This window comes from Macrobrachium nipponense, chromosome 16 (genome assembly GCF_015104395.2).
Source record: "Macrobrachium nipponense isolate FS-2020 chromosome 16, ASM1510439v2, whole genome shotgun sequence".
Lineage (NCBI taxonomy): Eukaryota > Metazoa > Arthropoda > Malacostraca > Decapoda > Palaemonidae > Macrobrachium > Macrobrachium nipponense.
Genome location: NC_087209.1, coordinates 14,556,593 through 14,583,818, shown reverse-complemented (window position 1 = coordinate 14,583,818; position 27,226 = coordinate 14,556,593).

The window sequence follows — 27,226 nt, the reverse complement described above, 5'->3', positions numbered from 1 at the left end:
AAGTAAGCCAATTTAGGTCACCCCCGCTGATAATCTTCCTTTAATCTTCTTAAGCGTTGTTGAATGAACACTGCGTCGACGATGTCCGATGTCCAATTCCCTTTTGAGATGTTCATTACCTGTTTCTCTTTTATTAAGGCCGATTCCATCATTTGACTCTTGTACCGGCAGTTGCTGCTATAAATTACACGTGACATATTCCAGTTTATTCTATGGTTATGTTCATTTATATGATTGAAAATAGCCGAGTTCTGTTGTCCATACCTAACTGACCGTTTGTGTTGTATTAATCTCTGGGGAAGTGATTTACCTGTAAATCCGATGTAAGATTGGTCACAGTCCTGGCATGGGATCTCATATACCCCAGAGTCTTTGGGCGATGTCTTTTGTTGGACGTTAATCAGGGATTTGGCTAAGGTATTTGGGTAGGTAAATGCAAAAGGGTTGGATTTCCCAAGGGTGTGAGTTACTCTCTTAATCGTCTCCAGGTGGGGAATTTTTATTTTATTGTTGGGTGTGCTCTGGTCTTGTCTTTAGGGGGTCGGTAGAAAATTACGTTTGCTTTTTGAATTGCTTTCTCAATTATATGGTCAGGATACTTTAAAGATGAAAGTTGCTTGCGAATTAGTTCAAATTCTTTCTCCAGGAAATCTGGGGAACAAATTCGTAAGGCTCTTAAGAATAGGTTGCTAGCTAGACCTATCTTGATAGTATTGTCATGATAGCTAAAGTAGTGAATATATGAAAGTGAGAACGTTGGTTTTCTGTATATGGTAAATTTGTATTCTGTCGTGTCTCTGATTATTAAAACATCAAGAAAAGGAATTTGTTGTCTGTTTCCCATTCAACTTTAAATTTGATGCTGGGCACTAATGCGTTTAATTTTGAGAGGAATTCATTAAAATTACCCCACTTATTATCCAAATGTTAGTATGTCATCCACGTATCTCATCCACAGCAGTGTTTTTGGGTTTTATTGCATTTATTACTGTAGTTTCAAAGTATTCCATGTACAGATTGGCTAAAATAGGACTTAAAGGACTACCCATACTACACCCGAATTTTTGCTTGTAGAATGATTCCCCGAATGAAAATACGTTATTAGATGCACATAATTCAACTAACTTTATTATTTTGTCAAGTGCCAAAGGGAAATGATCTGAATAGGGGGATAATTTTTCCCTTAAAAACTGAAGAACGTCCTGTACTGGTACTTTTGTGAATAGGGAGTCTACGTCAAGGCTTAAAAGTTTTATGTTGTGAAGTGGTATATGTGCTTTCTCTGAATTTGTGACAAAAGTCTTCCGAATGTTTGATGTGACTGGGAGAAAAAGTGCCTAAAAAAGGAGAAAGGAGGCCAGCTAACCATTTAGAAATTTTGTAATTGAAAGCTCCGGCGCATGAAACGATGGGTCTGAATGGAAGATTGTCTTTGTGAGTTTTGGGAAGGCCATAAAAGTAAAAAGAGGGTAATTTAGGATTAATTACTTTAAATTTCTCTAATAGTTCAATACTCTTTTGTCTTGGCCAATTAATCTTACTTTCCGAAAAAATTCTGTGGGAACGTTCTGGAGGGGATTTTTCGTCAGTTTTTCGTAAGTATTTGTGTCGCTAAGGAGCTGGTTGATTTTGTCGAGGTAGAAGTCTTTGTCCATTATTACAATTTTGCCGTCTTTGTCGGATCTACTTATTATAACATCTAACTTTTTTAGCGAGTGGATGGCTATCATGAATCTGCGGGGAACAGGATATTTCTTATGAAGGTCAGTTAAAGCATTTAGTAACACTCCCTTTAAACATATCTCTTCACGGCTGTAGTTTTTGTCAGATATGAATTTATCAAAAGCCACTATGAAGTCTAAGTTGTTTTTGCGGTCTGGCATTAGGGCAAAGGATAAGCCTAAATTTAAAACTAAATGTTGATTTACAGTGAGGGGGGTGTTGGATTAGTTTAAAACTTTGTCTTGTTGTTCAAGATTATTCCATGCGCTATTATCTATTAGGTTATTATATTTTAACTTGCGTAAAAGTCTGTTTGGAATGAGTCACGCTATTATAGGCAGCAATGTCGGAAACAGAATGAAATCAGATACTGTATACGTGGTCCGTAGTGAGGAGGCGAAGATTAGATTGAGTTCCATATATCACTCTGCGTAGCACGAAGATGTCGTCTCGTATTGGTGATTCTTTCTTCCAGGAAAATCTTGTGTGATAGAGGGAAGGGGTTTGATTGCAGAGTCCATCTCCCGAATCCGTACATTTTTTGGAAGTACTTGTTCTTTGAGGCATTCTTCCAAAAAGTGTTTTTGGTTTTTCAGCCGGTGTATTCTGTTCATGGAATAATCTTGAACAACAAGACAAAGTTTTAAACTTATCCAACACCCCCCTCACTGTAAATCAACATTTAGTTTTAAATTTAGGCTTATCCTTTGCCCTAATGCCAGACCGCAAAAACAACTTAGACTTCATAGTGGCTTTTGATAAATTCATATCTCAAAATTAAACGCATTAGTGCCCAGCATCAAAGAATTTTAAAGTTGAAATGGGAAACAGACAACAAAATTCCTTTTCTTGATGTTTTAATAATCAGAGACACGACAGAATACAAATTTACCATATACAGAAAACCAACGGTTCTCACTTTCATATAATTCACTACTGTTTAAGCTATCATGACAATACTATCAAGATAGGTCTAGCTAGCAACCTATTCTTAAGAGCCTTACGAATTTGTTCCCCAGATTTCCTGGAGAAAGAATTTGAACTAATTCGCAAAGCAACTTTCATCTTTAAAGTATCCTGACCATATAATGAGAAAGCAATTCAAAAAGCAAACGTAATTTCTACGACCCCCTAAAGACAAGACCAGAGACACACCCAACAATAAAATAAAAATTCCCCACCTGGAGACGATTAAGAGAGTAACTCACACCCTTGGGAAATCCAACCCTTTTGCATTTACCTATCCAAATACCTTAGCCAAATCCCTGATTAACGTCCAACAAAAGACATCGCCCAAAGACTCTGGGGTATATGAGATCCCATGCCAGGACTGTGACCAATCTTACATCGGATTTACAGGTAAATCACTTCCCCAGAGATTAATACAACACAAACGGTCAGTTAGGTATGGACAACAGAACTCGGCTATTTTCAATCATATAAATGAACATAACCATAGAATAAACTGGAATATGTCACGTGTAATTTATAGCAGCAACTCGCCGGTACAAGAGTCAAATGATGGAATCGGCCTTAATAAAAGAGAAGCAGGTAATGAACATCTCAAAAGGGAATTGGACATCGGACATCGTCGACGCAGTGTTCATTCAACCAACGCTTAAGAAGATTAAAGGAAGATTATCAGCGGGGGTGACCTAAATTGGCTTACTTGTGGACGAATCTCTTGGTATAAATACCACCTTTTCTGTAAACTTTTCTCATTCATATACCTGAAGAGAGAGACAGCAGTCTCTGAAATATAGTATACTTTTCTCTCTACATTTTGGTGTTTTATGGGCTCCTTTTATTAGATATATATATAATTAATAGATATATATTATATATTAATATATATACATAGATATAAAGAGATATATATATAATAGATATATTATATATATATGTATATATATATATGTTTAATATAATTATAATATACATATATTATATATATATATATATAATATATATATAGATATATATATATATATATATATATATGATATTATATAGATGTATATACACACATATATTATATATATATATATATATATATATATATATAATATATATATATATATTATATATATATATATATATATATATATATAATATATATATATATATATATATATATATATATATCTATATATGGTGTGCATCTGTGTGTTTAGCTGCGTGTCTTATGCCTGTAGGCATAAGAGTATAAAAATAGTAATAAATATAGTAATACTAAAAAGACTCATATAATTTTTGCGATGTCTAAAAACAACACAAAGAAGAATAAAAAGAGACAATAGCATTATATTAAGCTTGGCCAGCGATAAAAGTCCGCGTGGGACGAGACCAAAAACTGAGGGGAAAAAAGGGGGGGAAAAAACAGTGCATTGAAAGCAGAAACGGAATGAGGACGGGGGTCAGGAGGAAGTACCCAAGAAAGAAACCAGGGTCATTCATCATCACTGTCTTTAGCATCGTCAGCGGAGACGCTGCTGTCTTCCACAAATCGGCTGGAAGAAAGTCTTCGAAAAAAGTTCTCGGAGACAGTCATCACAAAACCTCGAAATTTATTTGAATTGGGGGACCCTTGGCCATTTCCAAACTCTTTTTCAAACAGAAAAAAAATGTCTGAGTTCCAGACGAGGATGTCAACTCGAGGGAAGACCAAAGGGACATTTCTTATAGATATGAAAGTTATCCTAAGATGTGCTTGAGTTATAACTAATATACTCCTTCTTCGTCATAGCTTTAACCCATTTTTGGGGTCGCCGTTGGGAATGAGTCGTCTCCATCGCTTTCTGTCCTATGCATCGTTCTCGTAAATACCTTTCCATAACATATCTTCCCCTACACAATCACGCCATCTCTTTCTTGGTCTTCCCTTCTTCCTTCTACCCCGCACTTCCATTTCCATTGTATATCTTCCAACATGATGTTCCTCTCTTCGTAACAGGTGTCCATACCATCGATGCCTTCACCCCTGTATTTTCTTTGATATTTCAACAAATATACTACACCTCACTAAATCTTACAATATGCACGCAATGTAATACATCCCAGAGATGTCATTTGCTAACTAAAATTTTGGGATCATTGATTCCAAAGTAGAATCGAAATTCTCTTGACAGATCGTCACTCCCGCCCAGTAGGAAGTGTCATTACCTTCAGACGAAAGGGCACTTAGGAGGTGTGACGCTCTGGAGATATACGACTTGAACTATGAAAACAAAAGAAGTAAGAGACTATAATAAAACAATCGTATTTCTGTGGCAGGACAAGGGTATAACTAAAGATACAAATGTCTAAAAAGTTTGATGCATTTCACTCAAACAAACATAAACAGGGCCAAGTCGGATTTCCGGGAAGATTGGGTGATCCAAGTACCTTCCATTACAGTACATTGCTTCTGTAAGCTAAACCATGAATTCAGTACCTGGTAGTTAGTCGGCCGTGAAGCTGCATCGAGAAGGGAAAATGGTACGAGGCAAGGTAATATTTGTACCTCCTAGTCACCATCTTTTGGAGAATATGCACGGATGCGAATATATATATAATATACTTACATATATACATAATATATATGTTTCGGTTATATATGAATAAATATATCACACACACACACACACACACACACACATATATATAAATTTTAATATTAATTTTAATAATAAATATAATAAAAAATTTTATTATATTTAAAATTTAATATATATATATAAGATAGATAGATTATAGAAGATAGATAGATAGATATAGGTAAGAAGATGCCAGTCCACTCCAATACCATCATGCAAAAATAAGAAGTCACTCAATGACCTGCACAATATATTCACATGTAACTGAATAACATCTTCAACAAAAGAGTAATCAAGACGATGCAGAGAAACCAAAGAACCTGAGCTCAATCTTTCCTGTGTTTCGTCTCTCTGTTATTGGCGGCCACTGAAAGTACCCTCCACTCCCCCTCCCCCCCAACTACTGCCTCCCCCTCCCACCCCCTCCTTTGATTTCAAGGGACCTCGACAGGAAATAATTTAATTCTTGGGATCACACCACCAGGACCCCTCTGAGGATTGCATCGACTTCCTTTGCTTATTTTGGTTGAAGGATGCAGGAAATGCAGCATCAGAGAGAGAGAGAGAGAGAGATTATTAAGGTATGCCTTAGACAGAGAGAGAGAGAGAGAGAGAGAGAGAGAGAGAGATTTCAGAAAGCAGTTCGTTAATTACCTCTGGCTCATGACATCTCTTCTTGGAAGGATCGAAAGAGTTGAAGGTCGATTTTTGTGTGGGGGGAGTTCTTGGGGGGGCGGCAGGGGTGGAAATGAAAGACTGACTCCAGGTTTTTTTTCCTCCCCTGAGAAAGCTATTGACGTTCTTGGTCTTAAGCTAATTCAAGCGAAAATAAATGATGTTTCTGACTCTCTCTCTCTCTCTCTCTCTCTCTCTCTTTGTCTTCAGCATACGTTAATCTGAAACACTTGACATTTCCCTCTTACTCTTTCTCTCTCTCTTTGTCTTGGACATAACCTATCCCATGTTATGTATACTTCTTTCTGAAACAATACTCTTTTTTTTCTTTCTCTCTTTGTCTAAGTCATATTTAATCCATGTCTTAATCCGCACTCCTTTCTGAAAGGCTTAACAATTCTCTCTCTCTCTCTCTCTTTATTTCCTTGCAGCGTCATTAGAAATACTCCACATCTCTGAGATCACTCAGCTCCTATACATTACTTATGCAACAGAGCTTCATCAGGCTTCAATGGCTCGTTTTCTCAGCTTCAAAGGCTTCAGTGGGTCGTTCTCTAAGATTCCTTTCTTAAAAGGGGCATTTTGGTCGTGAGAATTTTCTCAGTTAAGTCACATAGCTGAAACTAAACTGGCGACGGGAGGGTGGATATTAAAATAGTCCTTATAGGAGTTGGTGTTGTAGCGACTGAAATGGCATGGCAGGGCATTTTACGGTTATAGGTAGCTGGTTACTTACGGTAATGGTTGATGGGTTCACTGGTAATGAGGCTGCCTACACGGAGTGCTCCCAAATATCTCTCTCTCTCTCTCTCTCTCTCTCTCTCTCTCTCTCTCTCTCTGTTTCAATTTTGGCCAATCATTTCACGGAAAGCGGTAAGTAGTCTTTTCACTTGTATATTCTTAATATTTCTAAGAATATATTTTGTTACAACTGATTCAATGAATATAAATACTTCTCTTTTACGAAACACTAATGAAATTGATTCCAAACTTGGCTTCACCCTCTTGTTGCCTTTAAAAAAGTAACACAGCCCCAGACGGGTCATAGGTTATGTTCACACTACAGTATAACAAGTCATAAACATATATTCTAGCAATATATCCCATAATTATCACATACAAGTGGAAAACAAGTTAACGACCATAAGTGGAGAACGAACCTTTGGTTAGTGTTGGATAATCATGTACTGAAGCACTGGTTAGGCCTATCAGTCTGTGATGTGTGTGGGATAAGTTTGCTGACGTGTGTTTATATGTTTAATTGCAGTGTGGGTGTATCCTTAGCATCATGGGAAGAACTTAGGACTTATTTAGTCTGAATGACTTTCTTTTGGAAACCAGAGCAAGGGTTAGCAAAAGTCACTAAAAGGCGTTACCTCATGTGCATTGGAAATGAAATATACCGATATCAAAGAAAGCCATGTTAGAAAAACCCAGAATTTGCGTTTAATAGTAAGCACAGCCTCGGACAATGAGACTAACGCATGAGCGTCCCATTTGAGGATAAAGCACCAGATGTATGTGTGTGTGTTGGGGGGGGGGGGGGGTGCGGGTAAGCTGTCTAATTGGGCCTAATGGGGTCGACCTGGGCAACAAAAGAGGATCGCCCCTGCCCCTGTTGAGCCTGTATGCTGAACACCAGAGAATTCCTGGAATTGAAATGTCAGTGGAAAAAGAATATAGGTATATACACAAGGATATGGAGATAGTCTACAGGTATTTACACAAGGATTTGGAAATAGTCTACTAAAATATTATTTAAATAAGAATTTTTATACATTAATTACCTCTAAAACATTAAAATATATAAATTGATCGAGATACTTTATAATATAGTTTTTTTTATCAACGAGAACTGTTACTTATTAGTCATAATCTGAATAAACACTGCTCAGAAAGTGACACTGATTCCCAATTTATCTAAATCTTTATTACTACTATATTTAACTATCATATCTTGAGATTTGCTGACAGTTAAACCCTTCTGGAATAAGGAAAGATGAATATAATGATAACAGAAAATATGTATTCAACCTCATTGAAAACTCCTAACACTTTATTACTACTATATTTAATTATTATTTACCGGCAGTTAAACCATTCTGGAATAAGGAAAGATATAATTTTAATAGAACAATATGTATACAAACACATTGAATATTCCCCACACGAGGGAAAAATCTCTCCCGACCTACGCTACCAAATATTTCCTTGCTCGCGATGCAACATTCCCTTCATATACAAATGTCAATAAAAACACCACTAAAAATACAACACCCTTCCGTGAAGATCGAGATCAAACCCCGTTTTCTATTTCTGACGTGAAAAAAACCCCGTTTGCAATCTCCAGCAACGAAAATCAATTTTTTGGGGCAAAGGGCGACATTGCAAGCGCCGTCGGTGACTGTGATTTTTTTCCAGAAATCGGATGGAATCGGTATGAATGAGAGAGGAGCAGTACTGAGTAGTTCATATCTACAGTTATTATTTGAAATGGAAAATTAAATCCTTCTCATATGATCTATCTCTCTCTAATATACTTTTCATTCCAATCAGACAACTTAGCAGATCTCTCTCTCTCTCTCTCTCTCTCTCTCTCTCTCTCTCTCTCTCTCTCTCTCTTTCTTTCGTTCTTTCTCTTTCTCCTCTTCTCCTGGATATTCTTTTAATCACAATCAGATAATTTAGCAGGTTTCTCCCCCCTTCTCTCTCTCTCTCTCTCTCTCTCTCTCTCTCTCTCTCTCTCTCTCTCTCTCTCTCTCGTCTCTTCTCTTTGATATGCTTCTTTTAGTCACAATCTGATAACTTAGCAGGTTTCTCTCTCTCTTTCTTTCTCTTTGATATTCTGTTAATTCCAATCAGATAACTTAGCAGGTTTCTCTCTCTCTCTCTCTCTCTCTCTCTCTCTCTCTGATATTCTGTTGATTCCCATGAGACACAATTTGGTAGGTCTCTCTCTCTCAACATCCAGATGATACTGATCTTCATTATCTTCCGCAATTTTACCCTTATTTCTCTATTTAAAGGGACCTTGCTTTCCTCGTCCCTAACCCTTACTAGAAAGTAACTTCTTGTTAAGGAAAAAGACTCAGAGGACGTCTGCTACCTTCAATAAATCGAAAAGACAACATCAATGTCCCTTAACGCTACCATTGAAAGCCATGGCTTCCTTATCCGTCGCCCCTATCTCAGGGGAACTCAGGGCGAATCTCAAAATAGAATCCCTTTAAATAAGTCATAATCAGATATCGATGGGAGATCTGGAGACTGTAGTTTGTAAATGTCTGACTAATGGCAAAACTAGGTAAAGGAAACCCTTTGGGAATCTACTACGAGTCTGTTCTGGCTTAAGGTTTGACACTAATATCCTGTTTGAGAGCAGAAAGTGAACCTAATTGCTGACAAGGAAAAATTACCTTTACATTCTGCATGTTTAAATGGACATCTTAGCTACCTACAATATCATGGCGTACTAAAAAGAAGCCCGCGTTCGTGTTTCTATTTCCCTTATCAATACAAGCTTTGAAATCCAATGACATGCTGCCTTTTCCTTCTATGGTGGTTTGTTTAAGTCTGTGTTTGGCAAAAGCTTCACAATGAGTATATAAAAAAAATAAATTTTCTCTGATTTTATTGTCTGGTTTTCTGTCAATTATAATGCTTTTAGAAATTTGTATTTTCTCTTTAAATAATTGTGGTAATAATACTGATGTACGCTTTTATCAACGGAAGTCAGTAATTAAAACTGAACATGAAGTAGCCCCGCCCACCGCCACCTCCTCCCCCTGGCCTGCCTCTCTCTCTCTCTCTCTCCTCTCTCTCTCTCTCTCTCTCAGGCAAAAACCTAAGCTTTCCTGCGCAAACTAAATATCTCAAGAAATTTTTGATAAATTAAAGATATAAAGTATTACGCATTTGTCATAAAACAAATCAAATATCTATAGTAAAAGGGGGATAAAACACCATAAAATTCGTCAACGAGAATAATATTGAGAGAAATGCCTGACATATTCTCTCTCTCTCTCTCTCTCTCTCTCTCTCTCTCTCTCTCTCGGGGCCTCCATTAAATCGCCGGACAGAACAATCCACAGGAACCACGTCCGCACCGAATTCCACAATGAAAATTGCCAATTTTCTTCTCACCTAACGATGTCTCGCTTTTTCTTTTGTTCCCTCAAAAGCAACTTTCGGTAAAGAAGGTGTTTCGGAGACAATTGTCAAAGGAATTCTTTTGATAGTATGTGTGTATATATATATATATATATATATATATATATATATCATATATATATATATATATATATATATATATATATATATATATATATATATATATATATATATATATATATATATATATATATATATATATATATATATATATATACACACATGCTATCAAAAGAATTCCTTTGACAATGTCTCCGAAACACCTTCTTTACCGAAAGTGCTTTTGAGGGAACAAAAGAAAAAAGCGAGACATCGTTAGGTGAGAAGAAAATTGGCAATTTTCATTGTGGAATTCGGTGCGGACGTGGTTCCTGCGGATTGTTCTGTCCGGCGATTTAAGGGAGGCCCCGAGATAGATAGAGAGAGAGAGAGAGAGAGAGAGAGAGAGAGAGAGAGAGAGAGAGAGAGAGAGAATATGTCATGCATTTCTCTCGTTGAGGAACTTTATGGTGTTTTATCCACCATTTACTATAGATATTGATTTGTTTTATGACAAATGCGTAATACTTTATATCTTTAATATATCAAAAATTTCTGAGATATTTAGTTTGCGCAGGAAAGCTTATTATACATACATATATATATATATATATAATATATATATATATATATATATATATATATATATATATATATATATATATATATATATATATAGATATATATTTGAATTTTTATCACATCACCGTGATTCACATACATGCATTACGCTACAAATATCCTTTCATATCCAATTTCGCTCTACCTCGGAATTAATATATCGAACCTCACTTGTTAGCCGAGTCGGTAACTTCATTGATGTCCTAATTTCTCCTCTGTGCGTTGCTTCGAATCCACGAGTGGACAAAATTATTATCAACTAAAAAATTCCCCTTCGGTTAACATATATGAAAATATATTAATTCCGAGGTAGAGGGAATTTGATATTAAAGGACATTGTGGCTTAATGAATATATATATATATATATATATATATATATATATCATATATATATATATATATATTCATATGTACGTATATTTATATACATATACATGTATACATATATACAAAATTATAGAATGAGCAGTTCAGTGAGCGTTAGAATCATTTGGAGAAGACTGATATAAAACTGCGACTCTGACTAAGGAATAAATAACAGTGACCCTGACTAAGGATTAAACTGTGAAGAAGAAGAAGAAAGAATTCGCGTCCTATTCAAGAACCGTTGCGTATTTTGAAAGTCAAATTCGAGGCGCAATGGCCGTAAAGAAAACATGAAAAAACGACCTGTAAACTGATACGGGAGCTCCATCTATCACGCACAAGTGCTCTCGCAACTGAACCAGTTGAGAGAGAGAGAGAGAGAGAGAGAGAGAGAGAGAGTAAGCCCCTTTTCCGGAAAGCTTCTTTAATCGAAACCTATTTCAGAACCTGTAAGTATCAATACCACGGCCTTGCCTATGCTTAGCGGAAATATCGGGTATATTTATATCTTTCGACAGACAAGTTCCATTCTAACATTTTTACAGGCTTAGGTATGAACTGGAATCACGTAAACCTTGTAAGTTTGTTTTTATGGTGTTTTTACGTTGCATGAAACCAGTGGTTATTCAGCAACGGGACCAACGGCTTTATGTGACTTCCGAACCACGTCGATAGTGAACTTCTATCCCCAGAAATACACATCTCTAACCTCTCAATGGAATGCCCGAGAATTGAACTCGCGGTCACCGAGGTGCCAGGCCAAGACCATACCGATCACGCCACTGAGGCGCTTTAAACCTTGTATGTACCTGCATTTATCCTAAGGCAAATCACGATTCTTCCCCGAGGGAACAGAAGATTCCATTGGTGTGATCTTATACCAGAAAGATCTGTCCTCTGATGAGCTGTAACTCTGAAATGCTGAAGCTAATCACTGAATGTCTCCTTTTCCTTGACTATTTTTGTAGAAAACAACAAATTATTAATTTGTGGGATCACGTTCAGGTATTTTCCGAAAGTCAATTCTCTATCAGTGATGAAATATACCATGTCATAATAAACTATAATAAATCTTAGTAAAGGTAGGCATTATTGATGAACTGCCGTCATTTTAATATTTCGATCAATATTAACCGTCGATGAATTCTAGATTCTTTTTTGCGACTGATAATAATTTAGCAGCAAAAGGAAGATAAAAAAAAAAGGCGCTCAGTAAAATCATGCTGCTTATTTCCTTGTGAAATAATCAGCTTAAGGTAAGAAGCTTATTAATGCAATATTCCCTTTGGTATGACTCAAAAAAAATCTGTCGATAACAATGGAAAGGAAGCTTCGCTCAACTAACAAGTCCCTAAAAATAGCGGAAGAGTTCCCAAGAATATGTGGCTGCAAAGGAAATGTCTATATTTCTGGAACATCAGCGTTTTGTACGTTAAAAAAAAAGTATATCTTAGTTTAACCGTCCAGACCACTGAGCTGATTAACAGATATTTTTGCGCGGCTAGGAACCAATTGGTTAATTGGTTACCTAGCAACGAACCCTACAGCTTATTGTGGGATCCGAACCACACTATAACGAGAAATTAATTTCTATTCACCAGAAATAAATTCCTCTGATTCCATGTTAGCAGAGCAGGGAGTCGAACTGTGAACTACCAAATCGGTAGGGGAGCACGTAACCCACTCGTCCAACGAAGAACTGTTTTGGATGTAGACAGCACTCTACAACAAGATATCACAATTGTGATTCTTCACCTCTAGTTTTCCTTCTCGAAAAGGCTGGCTCAAAAGCTCTATTTATTCGCACTCTATTATCCATAGGCCTACGATAGCAGAGTTTGATAGAAAAAAATAAATTCGTAATTCAATCAAACCTTATTAGAAGAAATAATTTCACCTCTGAAACAGCTTAACTGCTCTTAATTAAATAGTTCCTCGTGTCACCCGTCAGCAAAGCAGATCCCATATTTACACGTCAGATACTTATCCTTTATTGTAATTTACCTTTTTTAGCGAATATATATGAAAACACGAGCAAATGTATTTACTGTCTGAGTGTGTTCCAGCATGAGAGAGTATGGCTTTGTGCAGTTTTCAATATTTTTTTTCACTTATTCATTACCATACCGAATGACCTATTTGGTTCCATGGTTCCAGTGCTTGACCTCTGGCCTAGACCTGGAACTTCAGTCCCTTCTCTCCAGCCTTATGAGATGATAGTCAGCTCAGTGGTCTGGTTAATAATAATAATAATAATAATAATAATAATAATAATAATAATAATAATAATAATAATAATAATAAAACAGCTATCTATAACACTTAGAGTACCATTTCGGTGTTGTTCCATTCCTCTTAAAGGAAATCTCAACTAAGATATCTCTCCTTCCTTTCGTTTCCTCTCGTCTCCTGTCAGTTCCAACTTTATCAAAGCGGCAGGTCATCGCTTCCCTTTTTTCATCCTGGCTTCTCTTGGAGGACTGGAGCTCGCTCCTAGACTCGCCTTTATTTAAACCAATAATATCGGACAGACGCATAGCAATTAGGTAACAACAAAATCATGCCTAAAAAATTTCCTTTCCAAGACAAAATTACAGTTCATGTTTTAGTATTGTTATGTTACTTTTGAGTACCTAGTTCATGCAAACGATGCTTCCCGTAAAAAAAAAAAAACACAAAAAAATCTTCCCCGTCCCATCCAAATAAATTAACAAACAAAAACATATTAAAAAGAAAATATTCTACTAGAAGAAAGAAAAATGTAAGGAACTATTTTAGGTAAAACGAAGGATCATTACATAAAAAAAAGAAACGAAAAGAGAAACGAAAAACTTGATCCGCATATCTACTGAAAGGTAAATTACAGGAATTCTTCTTTGTACGTTCTCTGGATAAGAGGAAACGAGAATGACTTCATATACCTATCTAATAACCACCAAAAGGGTTAAGGAAACGTAGCCATTATTAATATAAATATAACCACCATCTATTCGCTCGTCCCCAAAATACCAAGACGAAAAGCCAATTTATAGAAATCAACGACTAATCCCCAACGCGACACGAATAGCAACGCCAGAATTCAGTCAAGACCCTTCGTGTTCCGCGGAGAGAGAGAGAGAGAGAGAGAGAGAGAGAGAGATCGTCGGAAGGCCAAAGCCAGGAAGAAAAGCAAAATCCGCCCGAACTCACGAAAAGGAAACTCTCCCGCCATGACGGTTTGATGCGGCCGTTTTTGCCCCTGAGAGGTATGATGCTGAGAAGCGCTCCAACATAAGTTGTCAGAGTCCCTACGAGGGACAGGGGAACATTGGACAGGGGACCATGGGACCGAGGAACATGGAATAGGGGGCACGGGGCAGGGGACCACGGAACAGGGGAGCATTGAGTAGGGGAGCAGGGGGCAATAATATTTTTATTTTTTATTTTTTGGGGTGGAAGGAAAGCTGGATTGGATAATGCCATTTTAGTGTTTAATTAAAAGGAATAAGGTGTGTTTATGTGTCTGTTCGTGAGGTTTATCGTTAATCAAAACCGGAATTGAAAGAATTACGAGAAAAAGTTTCCGATATTCAATTAACTGTAACGTCACGGTGCTTGGAAATAAATCGGGTCAAAGAATTAAGTACATAAAAAGCCTTTTTGGGGAGCATTGGGCAAGGGAGCACTGGGTAGGGGAGCACGGGGCAGGGGAACGTTGGGCACGGGGGCATGGAACATGAGAGCATGGGATAGTGGAGCATGGAGAAGGGAGCATTGGGCAAAGGGAGCATTGGGGCAAGGGACCATGGACAAGGGGAGCATTGGGCCGGGATAATTGGGCAAGGGAGCATGGGAAAGGGAACATTGGGCAGTGAAGCATTGGCCAGGGCCCAGCATAGGATGTCACACAAAAGGACAATTTTCTCCTCACAGATTTAGAAATTATATGAGAAATAAATTATTTGATGCATTACGTTACTGTTAGTGAAACAACATACAAACTTGATATCTTATAGATCAGAGTTAAATCGAGAGACATCTTGTTGTCTCGTTCAAATGAAGGGGCTAAGAACACAGGGTGGGAACAAGTTGTGCATCTATCCTAAGTAAAAAAAAAAAAAAAAAAAAAAAAAAAAAAGACTGGGGAAAAGGAAAAAAGGGACGAGGGTTTTATTTTGCCAAATGACATATGTACATTTGCACTTTTCCATTGAAATAAAAAAAAAAAAAAACAAAAAAAAAACTAAAAAAAGGTTTGAAAGACTTACTTCTTTAAACAGATGATGTGAAATTGGGATTAACAAAAATATATCTTGGCCTTGAAGGGAACGAGTTACAAGAGTTATGTAAGGACATATATGGCCTTCAGGCGATGCAGTGTCTTTGCTAGTTTACAAAAATGTATTCCTCACTCTCTCTCTCTCTCTCTCGCTCTCTCTCTCTCTCTCTCTCTCTCTCTCTCTCTCTCTCTCTCGTCGAACCTTTACCACTTCTCATCTCTCTGATGTCTTCTAAGAGTTCCGCCATTTCCGGCTAATCTTTAGAAGTTACTCCACTGATAACAATTTCCGCCGAAACCGGGGACAAAAGTTATGATAAATCATAAGAAAAGTCTTCCAGGTAAAAATCGACAGATTGAGCTCAAGATTCCGGGAAGTCTTGCAATGCAAAACCCCACGCAGACACTTGAACATCTCCATATGGATGAAATATCAGTCTGGCTAAAGACTGTTTTCCAAACTTTAGGATCATTGACGCACAAATCAAGTTCAAAATATTTCCCTACCAAACTTGCATCTAATGAGATTGAATATTACGCTCAAAGAAACAATAAGAATTAACCAGTCATGATGAAAGACAAAAGCATGAAAATTTTGACAAAATCAGCAAACCACATTAAATGTAAGATAAATAAACATCATTATATATACAAGTTACGAGCGATGCTGATTGCAACATTTTCTTGAAGGGAATGATAATGGATCTGAACCTTGCAACTTTCATTACTTCCAATTACAGAATTTGTTAAGAAGTGACATACACAATATATACATCGGGTGACCTTCGCAAGTTAAGAAAACCTTTGGGAAAAAAAATCGGCCCAGCTCACCGGCTGCCCTTTCCATTTCGATAGAAACGACCCGAATTCCGTCAGTTAGAAGCCACCCATTAATAAGGAATAAATTACCACATGAAACTATCCTTTTCGAAGATGAAAATAGTTCACCTGCAAATTCAAGGATATCTTTTTCCAAGTAACACGAAAACGCCATATTTACTGTGAAAATTACGACCAAAGAGAGGTTTGCCAATCTAGGAAAACGTTACAGCTATTATTCAACATATACAAACATGTACATATAAAATTTTGTCATGTGCAGGGATATTTAAGCCATACACAAACACAAATACACACACAAACACATCCACTCCCACGTACGCATACATAAGTACATACATATATTATGTGTTTATATAAAAATATATTTATGTACTATATATATATATATATATATATATATATATATATATATATATATATATATATATATATATATATATATATATATATATATATATATATATATAAAGAGAGAGAGAGAGAGAGAGAGAGACGAGAGAGAGGAGAAGGAAGTAGAGAGAGAAAGTAAATGAACATTTTAATGATACAAGTACTACCTTCCTAGATGCAGGATCTGAAGTTCCCAAATATCATTCGAAGTTGCTTTGATAATTTCGGAGAATAGATGTTATAACTTCGAAGCGGAATTCGCAGTTACGAGTGGGAGAAGGGGAAGGAAATGGATCATTCACAGAGAGAGAGAGAGAGAGAGAGAGAGAGAGCGTTTGATATCAGGGAGAAGCTTGGTTTCCCAGAATAGTGATTCCTACTTCTATTGCCATTCACAGGAACATACAGAAAACGCGTGCGGGTTCACACAGTCAAATACACACGCACACACACATAAATATATTTATATATATATATATATATATATATATATATATATATATATATATATAGATATATATATATATATATATATATATATATCTATATATATATATATATATTATATATATATATCTTCTGTCGACTATTACGGTATCAGTTCAATTTATCGTTGGACCACATACCAATCATTCTGACAAATTTAATGAATTCCTTAAAACTGAATTTAATTATCCACTTGGTGTCAATTATTGGGACAAAATAATACTCTCTCTTTTAGTTTTGCGTTCCTTTGCTATCCATCACTCTGCAACACATATTCTTCTCTATTTTTTATCTAATCGCAAAACAGACCTTTTTGATAATATTTGATGTTGTTTTTAGTTTTGGATCATTTAAATGTTATTAGCTTGCATTTTTTCACATACATTCATAGTTAATATTATTTGGAGTATAAAGGAAAAAACAAAAAATACTCCTCGAATTAAATTACAGACGTGCAAAGGAATAAACGAAAGATTTAAAGTTTGGAAAGTGGGCAGAGTGAAAAATGAAATGGTAAGGAGAGACTGTTCGTGCAGAGAGAGAGAGAGAGAGAGAGAGAGAGAGAGAGAGAGAGAGAGAGAGAGAGACTGTTTGTTTGAATGGTGTTTTTACGTTGCATGGAACCAGAGGTTATTCAGCAACGGGACCAACGGCTTTACGTGACTTCCGAATCACGTCGAGAGAGAGAGAGAGAGAGAGAGAGAGAGAGAGAGAGAGAGAGAGAGAGAGAGAGAGAGAGGCCTTATGATGGTCAGGCTCTCCAAAAAATAACAAGAAAATAAATCAGTGTCAGGGAATATGCAGGAATATGGATTTATAGCATCATCCATAACAGTTATCATCATTCACTCCTAGTGCAGCATCCTATCAAGGATACGCTTCAATGAGGAGAAGAAGAGAGAGAGCTAGATGAGAGAGATGAGAAGAGAGAGAGAGAGAGAGGAGAGATGCTTCTAAAGAAAGGCAGAAACTGCTTTAAAGATATGTTATTTAAAGATTTATATAGTACCGAAGATATATAGCATTACTCGTAGGAAATGTCAGAGATACAGGTAAACCTGTATCCTATTGTGAGGTTACGGCTAAACGACAGCGTGAGACCCATTGGCCACCCTTCCACAAGGTGTGCAACCTGTCAGCCTTCCCTGCTAAGGTTGAAGCAATTTATTCTAAAGGTTAAGGAACTCTCTCAGAAATTGTGAAGCTATTCCATATTCGACAGTATTTTCTCCTCTTTCTTTCTTTCCCTCTGACGTCATATCTAAGGGTTTCTTTGATCAATCTCTTGAATAAAACTGCTTCAACTTTACAAGACCTAATCTGTTACCTTACCTGGTATTACGCTCATTTTTTCCCCGTTACCTTTATCTAGACTTGCAACATTTCAGTTTCCCTGAACTAAACGAAAATAAAACAAATAATTTAATCCGGAGTTATTCAAGAATTCAAGAATTCCTCCTTACTTTCATCTTCCAGACATAACTTTTCGAATATGATTCTACAACATCTTACTGCTTTGAGCCGCGGTTTCTGAAGGATGACCTGCAACGTGAATTTACGATTGCAATACCTGTAGTTAGGAATTGTGAACCTAAATGAAATTAATGGGAAAAAGTGGTTATTGAATGGTTATTGTGTATGTGTGTTTTTTCTTTTTTGTGTGTGAAGAGTTTTCAGCGAGTTAAGAGTTGGCGCAATAAGATCATTATATATATATATATAGTATATAGTATATAGATATATATATATATATATATATATATATATATATATATATATATTTAATATATATATATATATATATATATATATATATATATATATATATATATATATATATATATTACATAAATACATACCTATACATATTTGCTGTTTTTTGCATATTTTCGAAAGCATTATAACTATATCTTAGCTATTTTTATAAAAAGAAATGACAAAAATTACTTCTCGTGTAAAGCGAAAATGATCCATAATGTTCTCAGCTCTGAAGCAAAAAGCCCTTTTATGCCCAATTTTTTTCTTTTATCTTATTTACTGAATTTCATTCAAGTTTACATTTATTTTAAGCATTCTCCTTTTTTTTCTAATGTTTTCCTTCTCGAAACAATGGGAAAATATTTTACATATATGTGAAAACAGCCGCGAACGAGGCGCTACTAACATTAATCTCATTTAAGAACTTTGTATTAACATGAAATACACAACATGAAAAGTAACTATGTGATATTTAGAACCTTATCTTGATGGCAAGGAAGAATAAAATGATAACAGTATTCAAATGAGGGAGTATTCACCCATTTATGAGAGTAATGTCAAGAAATGCCAAGAAATGTCAAGAAAAGCCAAGAAATGCCGAGAGGTCGATGTAAACTAGAGGATGGTCGCTAATCGAGCGAGATAAGGGAAATATATATACTGTTTTCAATTACGGTACAGATAAAGCTTAAGAGAAAGCTCTAGATATCAGGAGAGAGAGAGAGAGAGAGAGAGAGAGAGAGAGAGAGAGAGAGAGAGAGAGAGAGAGAGAGAGAGAGAGAGGATGGTCGCTAATCGAGCGAGATAAGGAAAAACATGTATGTACTGTTTTCAATTACAGTACACATAAAGCTTAAGAGAAAGCACTAGATATTAAGGGAGAGAGAGAGAGAGAGAGAGAGAGAGAGAGAGAGAGAGAGAGAGAGAGAGGACGGTCGCTAACCGAGCGAGATAAGGAAAAACATGTATGTACTGTTTTCAATTATAGTACAAATAAAGCTTAAGATAAAGCACTCGATATTAAGGGAGAGAGAGAGAGAGAGCAACTGATTAGCTAGAAACTTTTGCTATCATCTACTGAAGAATAAACTTTTAAATGGTCAGTCTTTTATGTAACTGATGATGTAGGTCATCAAAACCTGTCAACATTCTTAGAAGGTTCAAACTCAGGTATTTACAAGAGTTACACCGATCCCTGCCCCCTCCAAAAAAATAAAATAAAAACAATAATAATTAAATAAATTTACATTATCCAAAAAATTTCTCACTCTAAAATGAACCTTCAGTTCCTTAACGTCAATCGATAAATTTCGAAAAATCTGAACCACACGTTTTGTAAAGCTTGATAAAAACCCAAATGGTGATTACGGAAAAAATAAATATGTAAAATAGAATAAAAAAATCTCTGTTACGTCATAAGGAAACCTGAATAATATTCGAAAGAGATCATAACATCAAAAGGTGGAAAAAAGCAATTTATAAATAAACCACAAACATATGCAAGGACATGTTCGTATGTGTCCAAGAGTACAGAAAATCAAAGTATGAGTGAAGGGGAAAGACAATGTAACATGGCATGATGCGACCTCCAGCTTACTCGGGACGCGTGCAAGATTTTCCCCTCACGCATAAGTTGTAAACATTTTATTCCTAACTTAACGTGAAGTGGTATTCGTAATCAATAATCATACCTAGTGCTACTCATACTAACAACAAGGATCACATAAAAAGGACACGCATTAAACACGTTCAAACATTCTCAGTTAGAAGTGGAAATGCAAAATAACTGAGCAGAAATAAAGTCTAAATTCAGTACAGCATATAAATTAAAACGTGCTAAAATCTCGTTAAATGGAGCTTTGTTTCACCAACGAAAATTAAAATAAATACGCTACATTTTATTCGAAATATTTTTTCTGTACTGTTTAGCATGCACATTTTTTATCTTTTACATTCTCATTCTAATAAATAAGTAATAAATACGCTATCCTAAAATTCTTGTATCTTTAACTCTACACAAACACCTTTTTCAGACCTTTTTAAGCTCTTCCGTAGTCCTTTTCTACCCCCCCCCCAACAACAACAACAACAAAGTAGTTTGTAAGCTTACTCCCAGAGTAAGCGAAGAGAGAGAGAGAGAGAGAGAGAGAGAGAGAGAGAGAGAGAGAGAGAGAGAGAGAACCTCAGGAAAAATGACAGATGAACGTCCCCAGTGTTATAGCAGCCATTCGTCATCCTTTCCAAGAGGACGAAAGGAAGAAGAGGAAAGAGAGGTAAAATAAATTCGAAGTCGGTGACGACTATTCGGACAGAGGGACTTCCAAGCGTCACCAATGGCGGTCTTCCATTGACACAACTATTGGTCACAGGTGCGAGAAGAAATGTCTCAATGGAATGACCGCTGAATTTGACCAGGGTTGTGACCTGACTTCACGACACTATCAGAGGGAGTTATGATGTTCTGGTTGCCTAAAGGGAATAAGAAGAAAGAGAAGACATAAATATAAAATAAAAAGGCCATATGTCACGATGATTCTGTAACGGGAACCAGAATATGAATGAGGATATGTAAAAGATGTTAAAGGTATGGAAACAGCATGAATGTCTTCGAATAGCACAAATAGTAAGATAAGCAAACTTAGAGAAAAGGAGGAATACAAAAATGTAAGCCAGAGAAAAATATGGTAAACAAAGGTATTAATATAGAAAAAGGAAAAAAAAATCAAAATTATTAGGAAAAAGATTACATACACGCCGAAATCAACAGAAATTACATCCTTAAATAAACAATAATAAACACATATAATATATATATGTGTGTGTATATATACATTCACACACACAACACACACACACACACACACATATATAATATATATATATATATATATATAGTATATATATATATATACTATATATATAAGAATATAATATATATACAAATATATATGTATATATATATATATATATATATATATATATAATATATATATATACTATATATATATATATATATATATATATATATATATATATATATATATATATATATAATTTATATAAGTACTCTAGAGTTTTTCCACAAACAGGCTACCCACTTATAAATAAATGCTCTAAAATTATAAGAATTGATTAACGTTTAGCTTATACCGTTGATCCACTATGGCATCATTAATTATAGAAAAAATATACATATCACAATTACTACTGACGAGTATTACGAAGAAAGACTTAGTACAGCTCCGTTTAATATTGCGGAAGTTTGTTTTTTCTTTTTAAGCTTTTTCGTTGAGTAACTCACACCATGGTTCCCGGGCCTCCACTCTCTCTCTCTCTCTCTCTCTCTCTCTCTCTCTCTCTCTCTCTCTCTCCGTTCATTCCAAAAATAAGCTAAACACACACACACATACACACACACACACACACACATATATAGATATATATATATATATATATATATATATATATATATAGATATATTTATATTTATATATTATATATATATATCTAATAAAAGGAGCCCATAAAAACACCAAAATGTAGAGAGAAAAGTACTATATTTCAGAGACTGCTGTCTCTCTCTTCAGGTATATGAATGAGAAAAGTTTACAGAAAAGGTAGTATTTATACCAAGAGATCCGTCCACAAGTAAGCCAATTTAGGTCACCCCCGCTGATAATCTTCATTTAATCTTCTTAAGCGTTGGTTGAATGAACACTTCGTCAACGACATCTGAGATCCACGCCCCTTTTGAGATCTCAGATGTCGTCGACGAAGTGTTCCTTTACTGTCGTGACCCTAGTTATACATAAATGGTTTGTGGGGCTGGACTTATGGTTGAAATGGCAAAAAAGATTTGGTTGTTATGATGGGGTCTTTCAATATGTACTGAATATGTACTGTTTGCATATGCGGTAAGTAAAACGAACCCCTGGGATTTGGTGTGATTCAGACATTTCATTTTTATTCTATTTATTTTCTTTCACTAGGAATTCTAATATAAATATTTTTTCTATAATTAGTGATGCCACAGTGGATCAACATTATAAGCTAAACGTCAATCAATCCTTAAAAACACTCAAGTTCTTAGCTGGGCTCAGAAGAGTGACTTCAGAAGTTATGAGAGAGAGAGAGAGAGAGAGAGAGAGAGAGAGAGAGAGAGAGAGAATCCTAAAATGGTAAAAGATAGTAGGACAGATCCAATTGCCTATGGTAAGCCGCTGTCTTAAAGCTGAAGAGCATAATATGTCAAAGATTTTTTCGGGATTTATTTATTTATTTATCTATTTTTTACGAGGGAGGAGCAAATTTCACATCACTGGGACAGAGTTATAACGGGGAAGTTGATATTCAGAACAGTTCGCACATTTTTATCTTTATCAAGAATTAAACATAAAACATAATAAATCAAATTAAAAGAAATAATCAGAAATTGAGAACTTCAAAACACAACACTAATAAAAATTGATTGTGAATCAATACACCGAGACTTATAGGTCATGAACCTACTGATCTGCGCGGAAACTGAAACCTATACAATAACATATATATAATAATTGATTATGATCAGAACCTGGGACGAAGAATACCTGTTACTAAACAAAAATATGTTTAGAAAAACTTTGAGAAAAGAAAGAAAGCTAGCAAAAATAAGCTTAGGATAAAATTTCCTTTACTATCAGAGCCACCTCCCATGGGCAATGATGCTACCATTTTGTCCAAAGAAAAATAATTTTATCCCGAATTAAATTGTTGCAATAAATTGTTCAAAGTAACCACGACAATTAAAAAGCCTTACAGTTAAAATCATTGGCAAATCTTTCTTGGATACTGCTAAGTAACATCATAATTTATGTAATAGAAGGATTAAAGAATGTAAAATATTTATTTTCACTATCAAACAAATTCAAGTTAAGATTTCTACATGATTTTTTTTAAAACCAAAAAAAAAAAAAAAAAATTCCAACCCGAAAAATAGGACAAAGACTACATAAGACTCATGAAAATAACTAAGGAAAGGAATAATAAAAAAAAATACAGTTTTGAAACTGGAAATGATATATTAGGGAAATGCCCTACTAGTATCTGTTACCGTGTTCCTTGTCGGCATAAAATTTATCCTTGGGTTTATTTCATGTTTATTTCATTTTCAACTCAAGCCATGATAAAAAAAAAGTAAATATCTGGAGGACTTGTCTCTGTAAAAGGCAACAGGAAAATAACTGGAAAAAAAGTGAGGAAAACGAACAGTTTTTCAGCTTGCGTTAAATGGAAAACCAAACAGAAAGTTTTGAAAATAACGCGGCACCTGCAGTTGGAGTGTTAAATGACAACCGAAATCAACACACAACATGCATGAAAACGTTAAAGGGTGAATGAGAGAATATATATATATATATATATATATATATATATATATATATATATATATATATATATATATACTATATTATATATATATATATATATATATATATATATATATATATATATATATATATATATATATATATATATGTTACTCCTAGGGTTATAATTAATTATATATTGCCAATATGTTCGCTGTGACCTATTAGAATGTGGAGAAGCAACGACCCGAGAAAAGCTGATGAATGATTTCTGTGGGTGGCTTGACATAAAACTGCATAGTTAGACGAGTCAATGTACGTCAGTTTATGAACTCTTTTCAAAGTGATTTGGGAAACTGGTTGCAGCCCAGTAATGTGAGGCGTTGTTGAAATGTGCATTTGTATGTGCGTGTTTTTTGTGGGGGGGGGGGGGGCGCCCTCTTTCCTTTTATAATGTATCATACCCAAGTCTATGGGGGATTTGGCAATAGAGGCGTCTTTGAGAGAAAGACAAGAATGTCGAGGGTGCTCTCCTCGAAAGTGTATTTATGATATAGTGTGCGAAATATTCCTGCTGCTTGGTGAGTCTTATAAGATTTAGCCAAAGAGCAGCTTGTTGTATGTTTAACATTTCATCAGAATATCCAATCTTTAATCTCTGTTGTTAAACTTATGTTTGTACTTACGGGGGGTGTTCTCATGTCTTTGAAACAGACGGTTTTCTGGCAAGGAACTATGGGGGGGACCGAGGAAGTCCCAATGGGAGAAGAAGACATTTGGTGTGACTAAATACTTTTTAGACATTTTGATAGTGGGGTAACTTGAGTTAAGTTAGTCTGTGAGACCTAATTGATTTGCTGTTTTTTTTCATTGTTAATAAATGTATTTTTATAATGCAACTCTCTCATTTTTGATTACCTGTTAGAGTGAGAGAGAGAGAGAGAGACAAGAGAGAGAGAGAGAGAGAGAGAGAGAGAGAGAGAGAAAAGTTGCGAGCCACTGGTTGCTTGAGAGAGAGAGAGATTTGTGTGTTTGCCTGACGCTCGGAGTTACACGTTTACCAAATGAATAATGAGGATCATATCCTCATTACAAGTGGTGGCAGCTGGTGAAAAAGCGGCATAAAAGGTTTTTTTTATGCCTAGGTACGCTAATGCAAGAGATAGGTGACCAGTTAGAAAATAGAGGGGTTATGGCTTAGCGATAGTTTTCGAACGACAAAGCCTGTGTGGGATTGTGGAAAATTGTTAAATTGTTAGTTTTCATTTACTAAGTGAGAAAAAATGAGAAATATCTATCCGTTAACTGCGCAAAGGGGAGAGGGAAGCATTTTATTGGACTCAGCCAGTTTTCCCAGGGAGTTCAGCCATAGACAAGCAGTTGCAAGCACTCACGTGTAACTTCTGTGGTGTAATGTCGAGTGCATCCCGAGATAATCGTGCATGTGTTACTGGCGTGTCGTGCGCAAATTCCGAGTTCTTTTAGTTCCCATTATGGAGTGGTGAGTGTTAAAGAATATTGTTTATATTTTTTTAAATATTTCAGTGAAATGGGACTAGTTTAAGAGGTCAAATTTTTTTTTCTTTCCCCATAGTAGCAGAAGTGACGTATTTTTCTTTATTGGCGCGTGTTTATAATAGACGCATTTGTCTTTGTTTAACATATAAGGGTGTATAAAGAAGTTTTTCTATGCATGCGAACTGTGCTTGGATAGTATATTTAGCTTGGAGACAAAGCGGCCACTGAATTTTATGGGCTCAGCAGATTTTCTGCTACCGCGCAGGGTGGGCATTGCATGGCGGGTACTGCCTGCCTAAGGGTATGTTGCAAGGGGAGTATGGCCTGCCTTGGGGGATAGTGCATGCGAGGGTACTGGTTTATATCTCAGGGGGTTCCTCGACACTGTTCATGGGGAGGTAGGTACTGGTCTGCTCTCGGGGGTGTTCTACGGGAGGGTGAACTTTTTTTTTTTTTTTTTTCAGTGGGGGTGAACTCCTACTTCCTTTTTTTTTCTTTGTCAAGCTGTTGGAAGACGAGTCTGGCCTTGACAATGAATGTTAGGACATCAGCTGATTGATTAGTTGATGAAGTGAAACACCCGTAGAGTTTTTTTAGAAAAGAGATTTTCTTTCTCTTGGATGAAGAGAAAAGGAAATAAAAAGAGATTTTCTTTCTCGTGAATGAAGAGAAAATGGTAGTTAACATGCACGGGATGTGTTGTATGTTTTCCTTATGCCTTGAAAGACACAAATATAATGGGGATACACAGATTATTATTTTTTTTATTGTGTTGGAGGGATTACTTTGAAAATGGTGCCGAGTGATGGTGTATGGTAATGCCGATGCCGGTGATTGTGTTGTATCTGGTGTGTTGTGTGGGTTCAGCATTACTGGTGTATGCTATTTGAATTACACCCTTACTTGAGATCTTTGCAAGAGATTTATTTACTATGGAGAGTTATTATTATTATTAATAATTAGTATCATTATATGAGACATTTCACGGGAGGGTTACTCGAGTATAATTATCATTACGGGAGACTTGTTTTACGAGAGATTTGAGATATTTCATGGAAGATTATTTTACAATTATTACAGTCTTGTAATATTTTAGCCAAAGAGCAGCTTGTTGTATGTTTAACATTTCATCAGAATATCCAATCTTTAATCTCTGTTTTTAAACTTATGTGTGTGCTTTGAAACAGACGGTTCTGGCAAGGAACTATGGGGGGACCGAGGAAGTCCCGATGAGAGAAGAGACATTTGGTGTGACTAAATACTTTTTAGACATGTTGATAGTGGGGTAACTTGAGTTAAGTTAGTCTGTGAGACCTAATTGATTTACTGTTTTTTTCATTGTTAATAAATGTATTTTTTATAATGCAACTCTCTCATTTTGATTACCTGTTAGAGTGAGAGAAAGAAGTAGAAAGAGTGAGAGAGAGAGAGAGAGAGAGAGAGAGAGAGAGAGAGA